Source organism: Myotis brandtii, unplaced genomic scaffold (genome assembly GCF_000412655.1).
Source record: "Myotis brandtii unplaced genomic scaffold, ASM41265v1 scaffold399, whole genome shotgun sequence".
NCBI lineage: Eukaryota > Metazoa > Chordata > Mammalia > Chiroptera > Vespertilionidae > Myotis > Myotis brandtii.
Genome location: NW_005365325.1, coordinates 5,530,831 through 5,546,245, shown reverse-complemented (window position 1 = coordinate 5,546,245; position 15,415 = coordinate 5,530,831). Strand labels below are relative to the sequence as shown.

General features: G+C 39.3%; 1 long non-coding RNA gene across 1 annotated transcript in view; it reads left to right on the top strand.

The window, feature by feature from the left end:
- The first annotated feature begins 719 nt into the window (after positions 1–719).
- Positions 720–15,415, top strand: part of LOC106727276 — a 165,854-nt gene continuing 151,158 nt past the window's right edge. Inside the window, exons 1-2 of the long non-coding RNA XR_001363450.1 lie at positions 720–774; positions 9,811–9,896. This is a non-coding gene — a long non-coding RNA (uncharacterized LOC106727276). The remainder of the gene's footprint in view (positions 775–9,810; positions 9,897–15,415) is intronic.

Below are 15,415 nucleotides of genomic sequence, written 5' to 3'. Positions count from 1 at the left end.
GAACTAGGAGGTCACAAGTCAGGGCACATGCCCAGGTTGCAGGCTCAATCCCTAGTGTGGGGCGTGCAGGAGGCAGCTGATCAGTGATTCTCTCTCATCATTGATGTTTCTATCTTTCTCTTCTTCCCCCCTCCCCTCTGAAATCAATAAAAATATATATTTTTAAAAGAATCTGAAGGTGGAAAGCCCCAGTACTGGAAGATAACTTTTGAAGAACCTAAAAAAGCATTTTCTGTGAGAGGAAATCATTTGGATTTCTTCCAGATAGAAAACCTATATTTCTGATAGAAATCCTTACATGATAGCCAAGTAATACCTTATCCTTTGTCTCTAATTCCCACTCTCTTACTATCCTGCAACAAACTGGGAAATCAAAGATCAGTAGACATTGCGTAAGAGAGGGGTAAAATAAGATAATAAAACAATCTCATCCCATTTTCATCCAATTACCAAAGTAGGCTGAAATTGGAAGAAAGAGAAGATTTACGTTATGCAAGACTGAATTTTTGCTATGGATTGTACTAGACTTTTTCTTATCTAAAAATGACATTATTAAATACCTAAAAGTGAATGGAAAGACAGTAGGATCTACCCAAGGGAATGTGAAATGGTGGAAAGGGACATTCAGCACATGTGCAGAAAAAGCATAACGTGTTCCTTTATTTTATTATTATTATTTTTCCATGGTTTAATCAGCCAACCCCTTCACTGTATTTTCTCTGGTGACCAGCCATCAGGACTCCAGCTCTCTGGCAACTCAGCTCCCAGAACAGGGTAATATAACCCTCTTCCTTTGCTCCACTGGCCCTAGTGGTGTCAGCAGTTCCCTGGGATTGTCAGTCTGAATTGTCTCTCTTTTTAAGAAATTTATCTTTATTGTTGAAAGTATTATAGATGTCTTCTTCTATTTTCCCATTGACCAACTCCACCCGCCCCTCCCAGGTCTTTACCACACTATTGTCTGTGTCCATGGGCTATGCATATATGCATAGGAGTTCCCAGGTTAATCTCTCCCCACCCACACACCTCCACCTCCCCCCCGCCCCTCTGAGATTCCTCAGTCTGTTCCATGCTTCTATGTCTCTGGGTCTATTTTGTTTCTCGGTTTATTTTGTTCATTAGATTCCATATATGAGTGAGATCATATGATGCCTGTCTTTCTCTGACTGGCTTATTTCACTTAATACAATACTCTCCAGGTCCTGCCTCAAATGGTAAGAGATCCTTCTATTTTTACTGTTGCATAGTATTTCATGGTATAAATGTACCACAGCTTTTCATATCCACTCATCTATTGATGGGCACTTGGGCTGTTTCCAGATCTTAGCTATTGTAAATTGTGCTGCTGTTGTCTCTTGGGTTCCTTCCTTCAGCTTTCCCAGCAACTGTTACTAGTTCCCTCTATTTAACTGAAGCCACTCCTCTTTTTTTTTTTTTTTTTGACTTGACTCTTTTAACGTGTTTTATAATAAAGGTAATTTATAACTTTAAAAATAACAAAACTATTTTGATTTAAAGATAACTTACAGAATACATGTGAAGCATTAAACTCAGTAAATACAAAAATGATGGGTAAAAAAGATACATGTTAGTCTAATCAGTTATTTAGACACACTGCAAAGTTGCAAGAATTATATAGTGAATACTAATTTTTATTCATAAAAATGGATTAATCCTAAAGAAAGGTCAAAAAAGTTTTCTGTTTTTATAAATATAATTTAATAGTGAAAGCAAAAACCACAGAAACAAGCTCTCTAATTAAGGAGAAGTGTTCATATTTTCTTAATAGCTAACCATATAATTTAAGGAGTTTTGGATTTAAAAGACAAGTATTCAATTCAAACCCATGTCCATCACTACTCATATTATCTTTTCCAATTCAATGTACTTCTCTTGAGCTCTAGTTGTCTCACCTGCAAGACTGGCAGGACAATACCAACCTACTATAATTTCTGTGAGGATGGATTAATATTAGGTCATGAAACTAGTCTGTAAATTTGAAAATACTGCAGTATAGAAATATTAGTTAATAGTATTCTTTTCTTTCACAGTCAGTTCTATAATCTTTGGATCTTCATGTTCTTACTAAAAAGTATTTAGTCCATCATTTTTGTCTGTTTTCACATAAAATTAGCTTCATCCTCTAATTATTTGTAAGCCTTTTAGTCTCCATGGCAATTTCAACTGCATCTTGCTCAAGTTGCAACAATATTATCACAGGCAATTTTCAGATGCAGAGAAATCAAGTTTTTATTTAAAGAAAAAATCAATCATGCTCTCAGTTTCTTTCCTAATATATTTTTTTATGTTCATTGGTTAGGGAATGCATTTTGAAAGTCATTTGAAAATACTACCTAAAGTTTATTTGAAAAAGATATAAGAACGGGATAAGGAAGCAAGAATATATGTAGATTTAGAAACCAATGTATAAATATGTGAACATTAACATAATTTTAGAATTGCTTCTTTTTTATTTTACATTTCAATTACTTCATTTACATGAATCTGGAATTATGCTATCTATAATAACAAAAGCATAATATGCTAATTAGACCAGACAGCTGAATGACCATCTGGACATCATTCTGGACGTCCTTCCAGACAAAGCCACGATGGCGGGGGCCAAGGCAGAGGCAGTTAGAGGTGATCAGGCAGGCAGGTGAGTGGTTAGGGGTGATCAGGCAGGCAGGCAAGCGAGTGGTTAGGGTGATCAGGCAGGCAGACAGAGGCAGTTAGGGGCGATCAGGCAGGCAGGCAGAGTGGTTAGGAGCTATCAGGCAGACAGGCGAGTGGTTAGGGGTGATGAAGCAGGCATGAATGGTTAGGGGTGATTAGGCAGGCAGGCAGGCAGGCAGGCAAGCGGTTAGGAGCCAGCAGTCCCGGATTGTGATAGGGATGCCTGACTGCCAGTTTAGGCCCTATCCCCTGAAGGGTCCCGGATTGCGAGAGGGTGCAGGCCGGGCTGAGGGACCCTCCACCCCCCGTGCATGAATTTTGTGCACCGGGCCTCTAGTAGTCTTTTAATATCAGATAACCATGTTTTTGGGGTTTTTTTTTTAAAAAAAAACAAACAGTGTTAGGTCACTACCTATAAAGATACATCTCAGTCCTGGCCTGCTGGCTTAGTTGGTTGGAGCATCATCCCTTACACCTAAAGGTGGAGGTTTTGATTCCCAGTCAGGGCACATACCTAGGTTGTGGTTTGATCCCTGATCTGGGTGCCTACAGGGAGGCAACTGATCAATGTTTCTCTCTCACACTGATCTCTCTCTCCTCTTTCCTTCCACCCTCCCTCCCTCTCTCTAAACACACACACAAACACACACACACAAACACACACACATATCCTCAGGTGAGGATTTTTAAAAACAATACATATCTCATTGTTTTCTGTTTGTGGTCATGGCAGAGAATGTTAGTATTCCTCTGCATTCCCAACCTCCCTTGCAAGTTGGGTCATGTGATGGGATCCTTGTAAAAGGACCATGGACAGAAGTGCTGCTGTTAGATAGGATGAAGCTCTTAAGGTCTGGGAAGTTCTAAGTGTTATTTTTTCCTAAAGGTTAAGTTATAGATTATAGACATGGCAGTGAACAGGATGAGCTGACGGGAACTCAATGGGATAAAAGTAGCCACTGCAAAGAAGAAATCAACATATCATTCACCAAGTAGTATATATAAGCAATGGCTAAGCCTCCCCACGAGGCAGAACTTTGGATATGAATTCCCTGTCTCCTTTACTTGCTGCAAGTAATTAAAACCTCCTTGAGACAGCCACGTCTCACTTTTTAATAGAGCATCCTAAGTGGCAAACACAAGTGTGTGTGGTAACACTGCAAGACATTTCCATTTCCAGGTCTGGCCCCTCAACAGACACCACACAAACCTCTGGTTCTATCTTGCCCTGCTAGCTTCTAGCAGTCTTGGAGCTGCGTGGTTCCAGTTGGTATCGCTATAAAACAGAGGAGGGCCACCCAACCCCACTGTACTCTGCATGAGCCAGAAACAACCTCTACTATGTTTAACCACTTTCATTTGTTGTTGCAAATTAATAGTTAGAGCAAGAGTTCTAGGACTGAAGGGATTAAGGGGTGCTTAGCGAACGAGGACAGTTGAAGAAGGACAGTATTCTTAAGAAGGCAAGAAATTCCAAAAGTGAACTCAGGCAATAGAATCAGAAGCTTGGTTCCTGCCCCAGCTAATGTGGCTAAGTTGATTGAAGCGTGGCTCCGTACACCAAAGGTGGCGAGTTCAATTTCCAGTCGGCATGTACCTAGGTTGCCAGTTCCACGGTTCCATCCCCCGTTGGCATGTGCCAGAGGCAACCAATAGATCCCTCCCTCCCTCCCTTCTTCTTTCCATTCCTTCCTGTAAAAACCAATAACATAAAAAAGAAGCTTGGTCCTAGAGATGATGAGGACACATAAAGCACTTCCTATATACCCCAACTGATTTGAATAGATGCTGGCTTTCTTATGGCGATCAGGAATCAGGAAGATTTTCAAGTCATTTTTTATTATAATTTTTAAATTCAGGCTTTTAATATGTCAGGTACTATTTTAAGCATTCAGTTTTAAAAAATCTTTTTAAGAATATTCAAGCAAAGGTGTTGTTATAATTCTACTTTAATAAATGAAGAAACGGAGGTTTAAGGAAGTTAAGTACATTATCCAAGGGAACAGAACTACTAAGTGGCAGAAGTGAGATTTGAACACAGATTTTTCTCTCTCCAGAACAGGGGCAGGCAGCCCACTATACATAATGCCTCTCTAGGAGAGAAGTGAACCCAGTTAGTTGAACTGGCATTTCTCTGAACTGTAGTCAGACACATTTCCACTGCACCACTGACAGAGATAGGCCTCTGGTGACTGTTCCTCCATTAGATGATAATTCTGGCAAACACACACACAAAAAACACGCACACACACCTTTAAATAGTATCTTCAAAGTTAAGTGAATGCTATGCCCTTAACTTTGATAATTTTGCTGGCTTCTTGACTTTTAACACTCAATCAGGTAATGCAGCTGTGAAATGATCTGGTTTATATGTTGTTTACTTTTTTTATTTTTGTCTTGATGATTTTGGTGTGAGCATATATGTAAGAACATGTAACATGAGATCTGCCTTCTTAAACTTTTAAATGTCTTGTACTAATTGTTGGCACAATGTTGTAAAGCAGATCTCTAGAGCTTAATCATGCAGCAACCATTGTACTCTCTGCAGTAGACTATACCTCATGTAAATAGTATCGTGCAGAATTTGTCCTTCTATGAATAGCTTATTTCACTTAGCAAATGTCTTTAAGATTCATCCATATTTTTGATATAGCAGGATTGTGTATTTATTCATTATCTTATTTAACTAGAACATGTGTTCCAAGAGAGCAGTGATTTTTGACTGTGTTCAGTTTGCCAGTATATCTCTGCCACTCAGAACAGTGCCAAGAACAAAGTAAGAACTTAATACATTCTTGAATAAGTGAGTTATATCATATTTGATGCTTTTTTAAAAAAAGTTATATGAGATGAAACTTTGAAGAATGAGTATTGTGGCAGTCAGGTATTTGGGCTTGCAAACCCAGATTGTGAGTTTTAAACCTGGCCTTACTAGGAACTATGAGTGACTTTGAAAAAATTTCTCAAACTCTCTGTTCCTCAGTTTCTTCCCTTGCATAATGAGGATAAGGGTCCTTATTTATGTTTACTAGTGGCCTGGTGCATGAAATTTATGCACATTAAAAGGGAATTAATTAGAGGAAATATTTTAATATTGCTCTTTGCCCTTTCTCTATAATAGAAGTGTCAGAGATGAAAGAAAATTAGTAAAATGTATATGAAAATCTTCCACCTGTCAGAGTCTAGGGCACACCGTGGGACCCAGAGTCAAGTCCTGCCCACCCACAGCACCTCAAAATCACGCGAGACCCAGACCCAGCCAGGCCCATCCCCATTGGGTCCCGCTGGGTTGGGGGTGCGGCCTGAGGTCCCCTGGCCTGGCGCTGGGGCAGGCGGTGTGGCCTGAGGTCCCCCAGCCTGGGCTAATGCAGATTGCATGCCTAGAAATCACCCATCAAGCCCTGCCGGGTGGGGGATGTGGCCTGAGATCCTGCATCAAGCCACACAGGGCAGGGGGCGCAGCCTCAGGTCCCCTGCCCAGTGCCATGCAACCTCAGGTCCCTGATGATTGCTCGTTAAGGCTTGTTACGGGAACTCGGCCTCCACTGTGGGTGCAGCCATCTTGTGTTATGGAAACCCTGCCTCCGCTGTGTGAGCAGCCACCTTTGTGATGGTGTGACAATCAATTTGCATATTCCCTTTTTATTAGATGAGATAAATATAATTTATAATTGTAACAGATGCAAAAAAAGCAATACTTGCCGTGACTGGTTTGGCTCAGTGGATAGAGCGTCGGCCTGTGGACTGAAGGGTCCCAGGTTCGATTCCAGTCAGGGGCATGTGCCTTGGTTGTGGGCACATCCCCAGTGGGGGGTGTGCAGGAGGCAGCTGATCGATGTTTCTCTCTCATCGATGTTTCTAACTCTCTATTCCTTTCCCTTCCTCTCTGTAAAAAATCAATAAAAAAAAACCTTTTTAAAAGAAAAGCAATACTTATGTGTTTGTTATATAAATAAGCCTTAGACAATTTAACTTATATCTAAAAGCTTCAGGTTTCATTATTTGTTTTTAGTTGTTTCTGATAACAAACTTTATTCTTCATTTAAAAAAAAATAGATAAAATTGGTTTACAATCGAGTCAGTTTGTTATTGTTGGAAGTGAAGTTCTTGGGATGCGGCAAGGAAATGAACTTCCTGAGGCCCCCACCGAAGGATGAGGGATCCTGGAAAGCTTTATTGATGATGTAACATTAAGGGTATTCCCCTCCAATGTCCATCTCAGTTCATCCCTCCATGGGAAAAAACTCCAACCATGGGGCCAGAATAAAGGCTCTTCCCATAGTTTCTGCGCCATATTGCAGTCCAGTCCAATCCAGCATCCTGCATGTGGAGTCTGCACGGCCATGGGTCATGTGGCTGCTTAAGGCCACGTGGCTATGGAGAGAGAAGAGGCAAACCCCCCAGGCAAGTGGGAGTGATAGAGTAGGAGAGAACAAGAGTCAGAGAGAAGGAGAGCAAGAGAGAAAAAGCTCTTTTGTTCGGGGTTTTAACCAAGAGCTTAACCAATTAACTTTTCAAGATGTTGCACGCTTCTGATGGGGTCCATTCCCTAGCCAACCCGTTATTTCCCAGGCTAGCCTGACAGCAAGCACTTTGCCTGTATCACCCCAACTTCACTGCACATGCACTCATCTCCCTGTTTGTTGGACCCCTTCCCCCAGGGATCTGCAGAGAATGGGCTGGTGGTTCCTGGGGACTGTGAAGCTGTAAGTTCCTGGTGAAGCTGCCCAGATGACCATGCTTATAATTCCTGGCCTTCCTTTTGCTCTCTTTCTATTATTAATATTAACTAGATAAGTAGGATGATAAATTTATTTTTAAACAAAATTCCTTGAGCTTGGTGCTATGTGCACAGCTGCTATTAATTCACGCTACTGCAGAGAGTGTGGCATGTATGGTTGGGAGTCGGGTAAAGTGATGCATCCTGTGGTCCTTTCAGTGTAGAAATAGGTCATTGTTTGTTCAAATTAATCACTTTAACCAAGAACATGCATTAGATAATTAGAATCCACATGTACTTTTGTTTGAATAGATTTTTTTATTTCATAAAACTGGGACTAGGATTCTTTTCAGAATTACATTGCACATTTTCATTCTCTGAAGAATGTCTTAAATTCTTTTTTTCTGTACATGGCACTTTTTTTGTGGCATTTTGTACAGGAGGATTTTAAGTTTGACAGTATCATGGACATGCCTGTCCAAAGCTCTTGTCATCACATTTCAGGACTGGAAATATATATTCAAAAACATATCAAACATCTGTCAAGAGCTGGACATCTCTGACTGAGTCAAAGTCACTTCTTCCCAATTCTCCCTTAATTATATCATTCTTCTGTGTTTAAAAAAGTAAGCTCAGGGATGACTAGGCAAAACTGTCTACTTTAAATCCTCAGCCTGTAAATTCAAAGTTTCCCATATTTTGTTCTTTCAATATATTTTCATGCTTATTCTGAAAAGACACTCCTTTGAATCTTGTCTTTCAGTCTTATTGACTTTGTTAAATAATTCTTTATTGTTGAAAGTATTGCATATGCCTCCCCCATTGATCCCTTCTTTCCCCCTGCCAACCCTCCCCCCAGGCCTTTAGCACCCTATTGTCTGTATCCATGGGTGCTGCATATATGCATACAAAGTCTTTGGTTGATTAGCCTTCCTCTAAAACTCCAATTTCATTTCTTGCTTGAGGCCTTTGCCCCTCCTCTACTCTTGCTTGAGGCCTTTGCCTAACCTCCTCTACATAGAATATTTTTTTGCCCCCATATAAACTCTAAAAACATTGGGTATTACAAATTCCATTTAGATTCTTCTTTAAAATATTGCTATCTCTCTTATTTATTATATACTAGAGGCCTGATGCATGAAATTCCTGCAAGAGTAGGCCTTCCTTCCCCTGGCTGCTGGCACCAGCTTCCCTCTGGCACCCAGGACCCAGGCTTCCCTCTGGCACCCAGGACCCAGGTTTCCCTCGAAGAGGGAGGCCCCACCCACCTGTGGCAGCCTGCCAGTAGGTGGCCTGGGCCTCCCTCTGCGGGGTGATCATGGGGCGGTGGCCAGGCCCCAACCAATCACATCGTACCCACCTTGGCTGGCCTGGCGCCAGTGGGTGTCATAGCATGATCCTGGATGGTCATCCTGAAGATCGTCTGGCCTAATTAGCATATTATGCTTTTATTATTATAGATTATATTTCATCATGCTCAGATTCTTTTATGGATTAAGCTTAAATTCCCAAAATAATAACTGGTGCCTAATAGATTTCCTTGTTTCACTGATTATTTATATTTATGTTGCTTTAGGGGGCACTTAATCTAGAATCCTCTCAAGGGATTTTAACAGTTACACAAAAGCAACAACTATTTAAAGTAGGTTTCAATTCCCAGTGTTAAAAAAGACAAATAAAATAAATATTTAGCATGTACCAGTGAAAGTTATTTGATTTTATGTGCATAAATCAGTTCTTATTTACTACAATTGTTGAAGGGATTATCCACATTTTATTGATGAGTAAATTATTCCTCAAAATCAATAAGCAACTTGTCCAAGATCACATAGTCAAGATGTGGCAGGACTGGAAAACCCACTCAGTTTATCTTCCTCCAAATCCTCTGTTCTTTCTACTTTAGCATATATTTGACCCTTGAACAATGGGTTTGATCTCTGCGGGTGCACTTACGAACAGATTTTTTTTCAGTAAATACAGTCAGCTCTCCACATCCTTGGAGTTCACATCCTCAGAAATTGAACTACTGTACATATAATTTTTATATTTTTTGGCTTCAGAAAACACAGAGATTTGGAACACCTACATAAGGTATTTACAAATGATTATCAGAAGGAGAAAAATTGGATAGAATATTTAAATTTTATTTGCAGGTTTTTAGGTGATTTCTTTTTTAAAAAAGTCCTTTGATACTCTTCTCTTCTGCATAGCAAATCAACACAAACACAGCAACTTAACGAAGTACATGTATTATTTCACAGTTTCCGTGAGTTAGAATCCCAGTATGGCTTAGCTGGTCTCTACTCAGAATTTCATAAGCTGCAATCAAGATGACAGCCGAGCCTGGGTTTAGTTAAGGCTTGGGGTCCTCTTGCAAGTTTCTGTGGTTGTTGACAGAATTCATTTCTTTGCAGCTTCTGACACATCAAGGTGATTTGCTTCTTCAATGCCAGCAACAGAAACAGAGAAGGTCTCCACAGTTTTCAGTCTCTGAGCTCAGGTAAGTCCTGAACCCTCTTTTAAAGGTCTGGCCTACACAAGATAGTCTCCCTTTTGATTAATTAAATTTACATGATTGGGGACTTTAATTACATTAGAAACATGAGACAATCCTTTCATTTTGCCATATAATGTAACATAATCACAGATGCATGTGATATATCTTCATATTCACAGGCCTCACTCAGACTCAAAGTGTGGCTCTTTGAAGATCATTTTAAAATTCTGCCCATCACAGGTATATTTTAATGAGCATTCAGTATTCTATTAAGATCTTAAAATTTGAGCTGAGAAAATAACACACACAGTTCTTTTATTTCTAAATTCTTCTGATTGATATTTAGACTATTTACAATCAGGAATTAGCAATTAAGTGTGATCTATGTAAATAACATTGTTGTTAGAGTTATTTTCTTAGAAGTAAACCATTCTTATACAATCTTTGTTTCTGAAGAGATGACTGTATAATAAATATTGAAGAATATTATGGAGAGGGTTTAGTGTTAGATGAACTAATCGTATGGCTATGTGTAATAAGCTAGCATTGACTATGATTCAAACCTAGAAAGAGATGAAGGCTGAAAATTTGCCATTAGATTTGGTCAATGGAAATAGCAAAGTTTTATACTTGATTAGCCATCAAATATCTTTCTAAAGCTTGTATATCAGATTAATAATTCCTTTGGGGATACAAAGGTCATTGTGCATTTCCTACTCGAGATATCATCTCACCACGCATGGGACAGCCAGCTTAGAAATATGAAACAGCTTATTAGAGGTAAGTCAACACTCAAGGGCCATGAGGATATTGCTGGAGCAATTCTGTTTACTTGTTTGCTAGAACCCAAGGAGTTGATGAATAAGCAAGCATGGTGATACAATTAAAAATGAGAAATGATGCAAACATTATGCTCCCAGGACTTTCTCCAGAGATTATTATGCAAATATTAGAGTACATATTGTGTTGGGTTCTCCTTCATTTTCATCTTCAGGTAAACTTATTTCAGAATTAGTTTTGCTGTACAGGTATTTATGAGTCTTACCAAAACCCAGACCCTTCCCTTGTAGAGAAAAGGTTATATGGACTTCAGAAGGAAATTTCCAAGCATAAATCACCTCAGAATGTGCCTGAATATATGTTTCCCATGGCAGAAGGGATCTATTCAGGACACATGTCTAGACAATCAAGACAGACAGGAAGAGCGTGACAATAGTTACCTAACAACTTCGTGTCCCATCAGTGCCCCCTGAAGTTGAACCATAAATATGAGGCACATATTTCTCGTAGGCAGATTGCATAATTATCTGCTCTACCAGCTAAAAAGAATTTCAAAGGCTACTGATAACTTTTAAATCAATTACATTAGTTGGAGGGTCTCAAATTTCAGTGGGCATAAGAATTACCTGATTATACCTGATTCTTCTCTGGATAAGGTTCAACTTTCTTTGAAGTAGCTTAGACTTGGGTCAAGAAAAAAATCACTTCTACGTGGAAATATAAGAAAACAGTAACCAGGTTAAAAGACAATTTTGAATGTAGCACGTTAGAACAGGAACTTCCTTATAAGTGATTAGAAAGCACACACATGAACATGCATACATATACACATGGACAAATAATCATTAGTAGAATAGTAAATTACAGGCCTTTAAATATGAGTCAGGTTTTGGAATTCTTACTGAGAAAAAAATAAGACTGTGTTATGTTTTAAGAGTAGTCCCATGTGATAAAAATATAGCATAAGCCATATGTGCAATTTAAAATTGTTTCATTATCACATTAAAAATACAAAAAGGGCTGGGAGAGGTCAAGGGGGAAAAAGGAGACATATGTAATACTTTCAACAATAAAGAATTTTAAAAAAGAAGTTTGAAAAAATAAATAAAAATATAAAAAGAAAAAAAAGGAAAATTAATTTACTGATATGTTTCCTTTCATTTTTTGATAAGTTAAATACATTTTGGAAATTAAATAAATGCCATGTAACATAAAATAAGGGCTGTTGGATTCCAGATATTTCATTGTCAAGATTCCAGAAGAGGTCTCATGTTCACGCTGCATGGAAGCAGCAGGGCCCTCTTCCTGGGCTGGCTGGTGACTTCCTGGGCGTTCCTGGGGAGGCTCTGTCACCAGCTCTACCCCATTTGCACCTTGGTGCTCACTACTCAGTGTTGCCAAGGTGAAAAGCAATTTGATTTCAAATGGGTGCCTTTGATTCCAGATGTCTATTTTATGGCAGTCCATCCAGCATTTGTATCAATCCACTGCTGTTATCTTTAGCTATGGCACATCTCTTTGTGCCTTTTCTTTGTACTTTTGATCACTCAGAATGATGATAGTCTCTTTCTTTGAGTTATCCTTAAGGCTGAAGGCTTTTCTTTATTGACTCATTAACACTGCTGCAAATCTTCTGGTGGCTACAGCAGAGCTCCCTGCTTTGGGAAATACCCAAAAAATGATTTCCTGGTATCCTACCAGCTTATATGTTAAGTCAGACCATCCTAAACATACTTAGAGTGAGGAAAATTCATCTAGCCATTTTAAAATGATGTCATAAATGGGCAAATGGAAACAATTTTTTTTATGTACAGACAACAAAATTAATTTTTAAAAATAGATTGAATTATCACATAAACTTCTCTTAAATTATTAAAGTTCCTTACCCAAAGGTAATAGGATTAATAGTTTAGATTTTACTTTCTGTAAGCTTGAAATCCAAATACGATTACAATAGTTTAGGAAGTTGACACTTTTTATAAAAATGACACATTATCAACACTCTCAATGTAGACATCAGTTTTGCATTATTCATAATCTAATGTAGCATAATTAGGAGCTAAGTGAAAATTGAAGGGTCCATTCACCCACTAATTACTTTAATGCGTGACTTTCATTGGTTTCATTTTTCCATTCCTGCCTCATTTCTTGCTACTTACCATTCTCTGTCTAAAACCCCTCCTGCTGCAAATTTAGTTCTAGCTGCCCTTGGGGTTGTGTTTAGATTTGGGGCTGAGAAGAAACATAGTATACAAATTATCTGGAAGATGGGTTTTGAAAATTGTGGGCACAGGAATATTTGGTTTGAAATTTGAGGCTGAGACTGAATCCTTCTTGAAAGTAATATTTTATTGGCAGCACTTTTGAATCATGTGGAGAGTGAGACTGACTCAAAGTATTGTCAGCCAAGTGACTGTGTCAGGAGGAGGAATGGTGTGCATCTTTTTACTGGAGTGCCACCTTTTATCTTCACCGAATCTGAAAATATAAAGCAGAAATAATAAACATATGAATACAATCTTGGAAAATATGCGATCTGTTCACTTTACAATTCAAAAAAAAAATGCCAAAAGTGAAATGACCACTTTACTAAGCCTAACACTTCAGTTAATTCCTTTGAAATGTTCCAGCTTGCTTTTGCATATTTTGCATGCATACCGCCTATTAACACAACAGAAAGCATTTCAATAGCATAAATTCGGGAAGTATGCCAGCATGGCACAGTCCTGTTCTCTGCTCAAATGATCACAAGGCTGCCATGAAGGTGTCATTCAAGCTGAGGATTTGCCTGGAGAAAAACCCACTTTGGGCTTCACTCTTGTCAGAAATTATAGCTTTTCATGGAGCACCAAGGTGCCTGTGTCCTTGCTGTCAGCCAGCGGGTGGCCACTTTCAGTTCCTAGAGGCTTTTCTTCTTTGTTGCCACGTGGCCCCCTCCATTGTCAAAGCAGCAATGATCTGTCTGATCCTTCTTGTGCATGTTGATTCTTACTCCTTCTGCCTCTAAGCTCTAAATCCAGATACAAGGGCTTATGCCATTAGGTTAGACCCCCTGCCTGATAATCTTTATTTTAAAGTCACTGACTTGGGACCTTAATACCTCTGCAGAATCCCTGTTGCCATATGAGGTGATATAATCACGAGAGTGACGGCTCATCAAATTCACAGGGTCCACACTCAGGGAGGAAATTGTTACAAGACTGCACCTCATTGGGGGGCATCTTAGAATTCTGCCAGTCACAATCATGTCTTATATAATTCAGATTTAGAGAAAAACTGTTATTTATGAAAGATTATGGAAACAGCCTGCCTGCTACCAACCAGGAGATGAAACTCAGGAGTACAAAAGGAAAGCAAAAATAGGATCCAAATATAAACCCAGGTAATGAGGAATCAGAGTTAATGTGAGTTAAACAAAATGATGCCATTGGAGAAGGGAGGCTCTGCTAACCCTGAGCATTGTTGATATCAGGTGGTTTCAGTTATTTAAGCTAGCATTTTCTTTGTCATAACCTTGGGAATTTCTCAAACCACAAGACTTAGGTTCAATTGCACCTGGTATAGTTTTGTATAATAGGCTGAATGGAGGGCAGAGTAGACATAGTGGAGATATTAGCTTTTATAGGATTTTGCCCAGCCTTACTATTTCTAATTATGAATCCAGATCTCTTCCTGTGCCTTTGCTCAGAGAGAAAGAAAACCCATTTACTGTATTTTACTTTGAAATGTTAGGTTTGTGGCATCCCACATGCAGTGACATATTCAAAAAGGTTTGCTTACACTAAGGTATTTGCTAGTGGCTTTCCTGGAAGTGAAGAGGTGCAGGACTAGCAACCTGTCACCTAACCTTTCTGAGATTTCTCTTTAGAAAGATTATAAAATCTGTAAATTACAATTATCTCAAGTGGACAGAAAAGCTGTTCTTTTTTAAATATATCATTTTCATGTTTTTATTTTTTCATTATATATATATATTTCAGAGAGGAAGGGAGAGGGAGAGAGAGATAGAAACATCAAAACATCAATGATGAAAGAGAATCATGGATTGGCTGCCTCCTGCATACCCCCTACTGGGGATTGAGCTGGCAACCCGGGCATATGCCCTGCCCAGGAATCTAACCCAGTACCCTTCAGTCCACAGGTCGATGCTCTATCCACTGAGCAAAACCAGCTAGTGCCGGAAAAACTGTTCCTGAGAGACACAGAACTTCAGTCAGGCTCAAACTCTAGGCATTGGATATCTTGGGGTTGATATTTGGGGACCTTTAAACACAGTTCCTCGCCCAACCACCATGGCTCAGTGGTTGTGTGTTGACCTATGAACTAGGAGATCATGGTTCGATTCCTGATCAGGGGACATGCCCGGCTGCTGGCTTGATCCCCAGGAGGGTTTGTGCAGGAGGCAGCCAATCAATGGTTATCTCTCATCATGGATGTTTCTATTTCTCCCTTTTCTTTCCTCTCTGAAATCAATACAAAGATATTTTTTAAATAAAAATAAACACAGCTCCTCTATTTGTCCCCTGCTTTCCTGTAGGATGATGTGTTAACACATGGCAGTACTTAAAGCTGTTGAGAAGGAAGCAATATGCTGAATCATAATTCTTGGAAAACATTAGGGATGATCAATACGTTCCTCAAGATTTATCTTTAGGGGGGAGACCAAGATGGCGGCATAGGTAAACACCGGAGACTGCTGCCGCAAACAACCACTTCAAAAATACAACTAAAAGACGGAACGG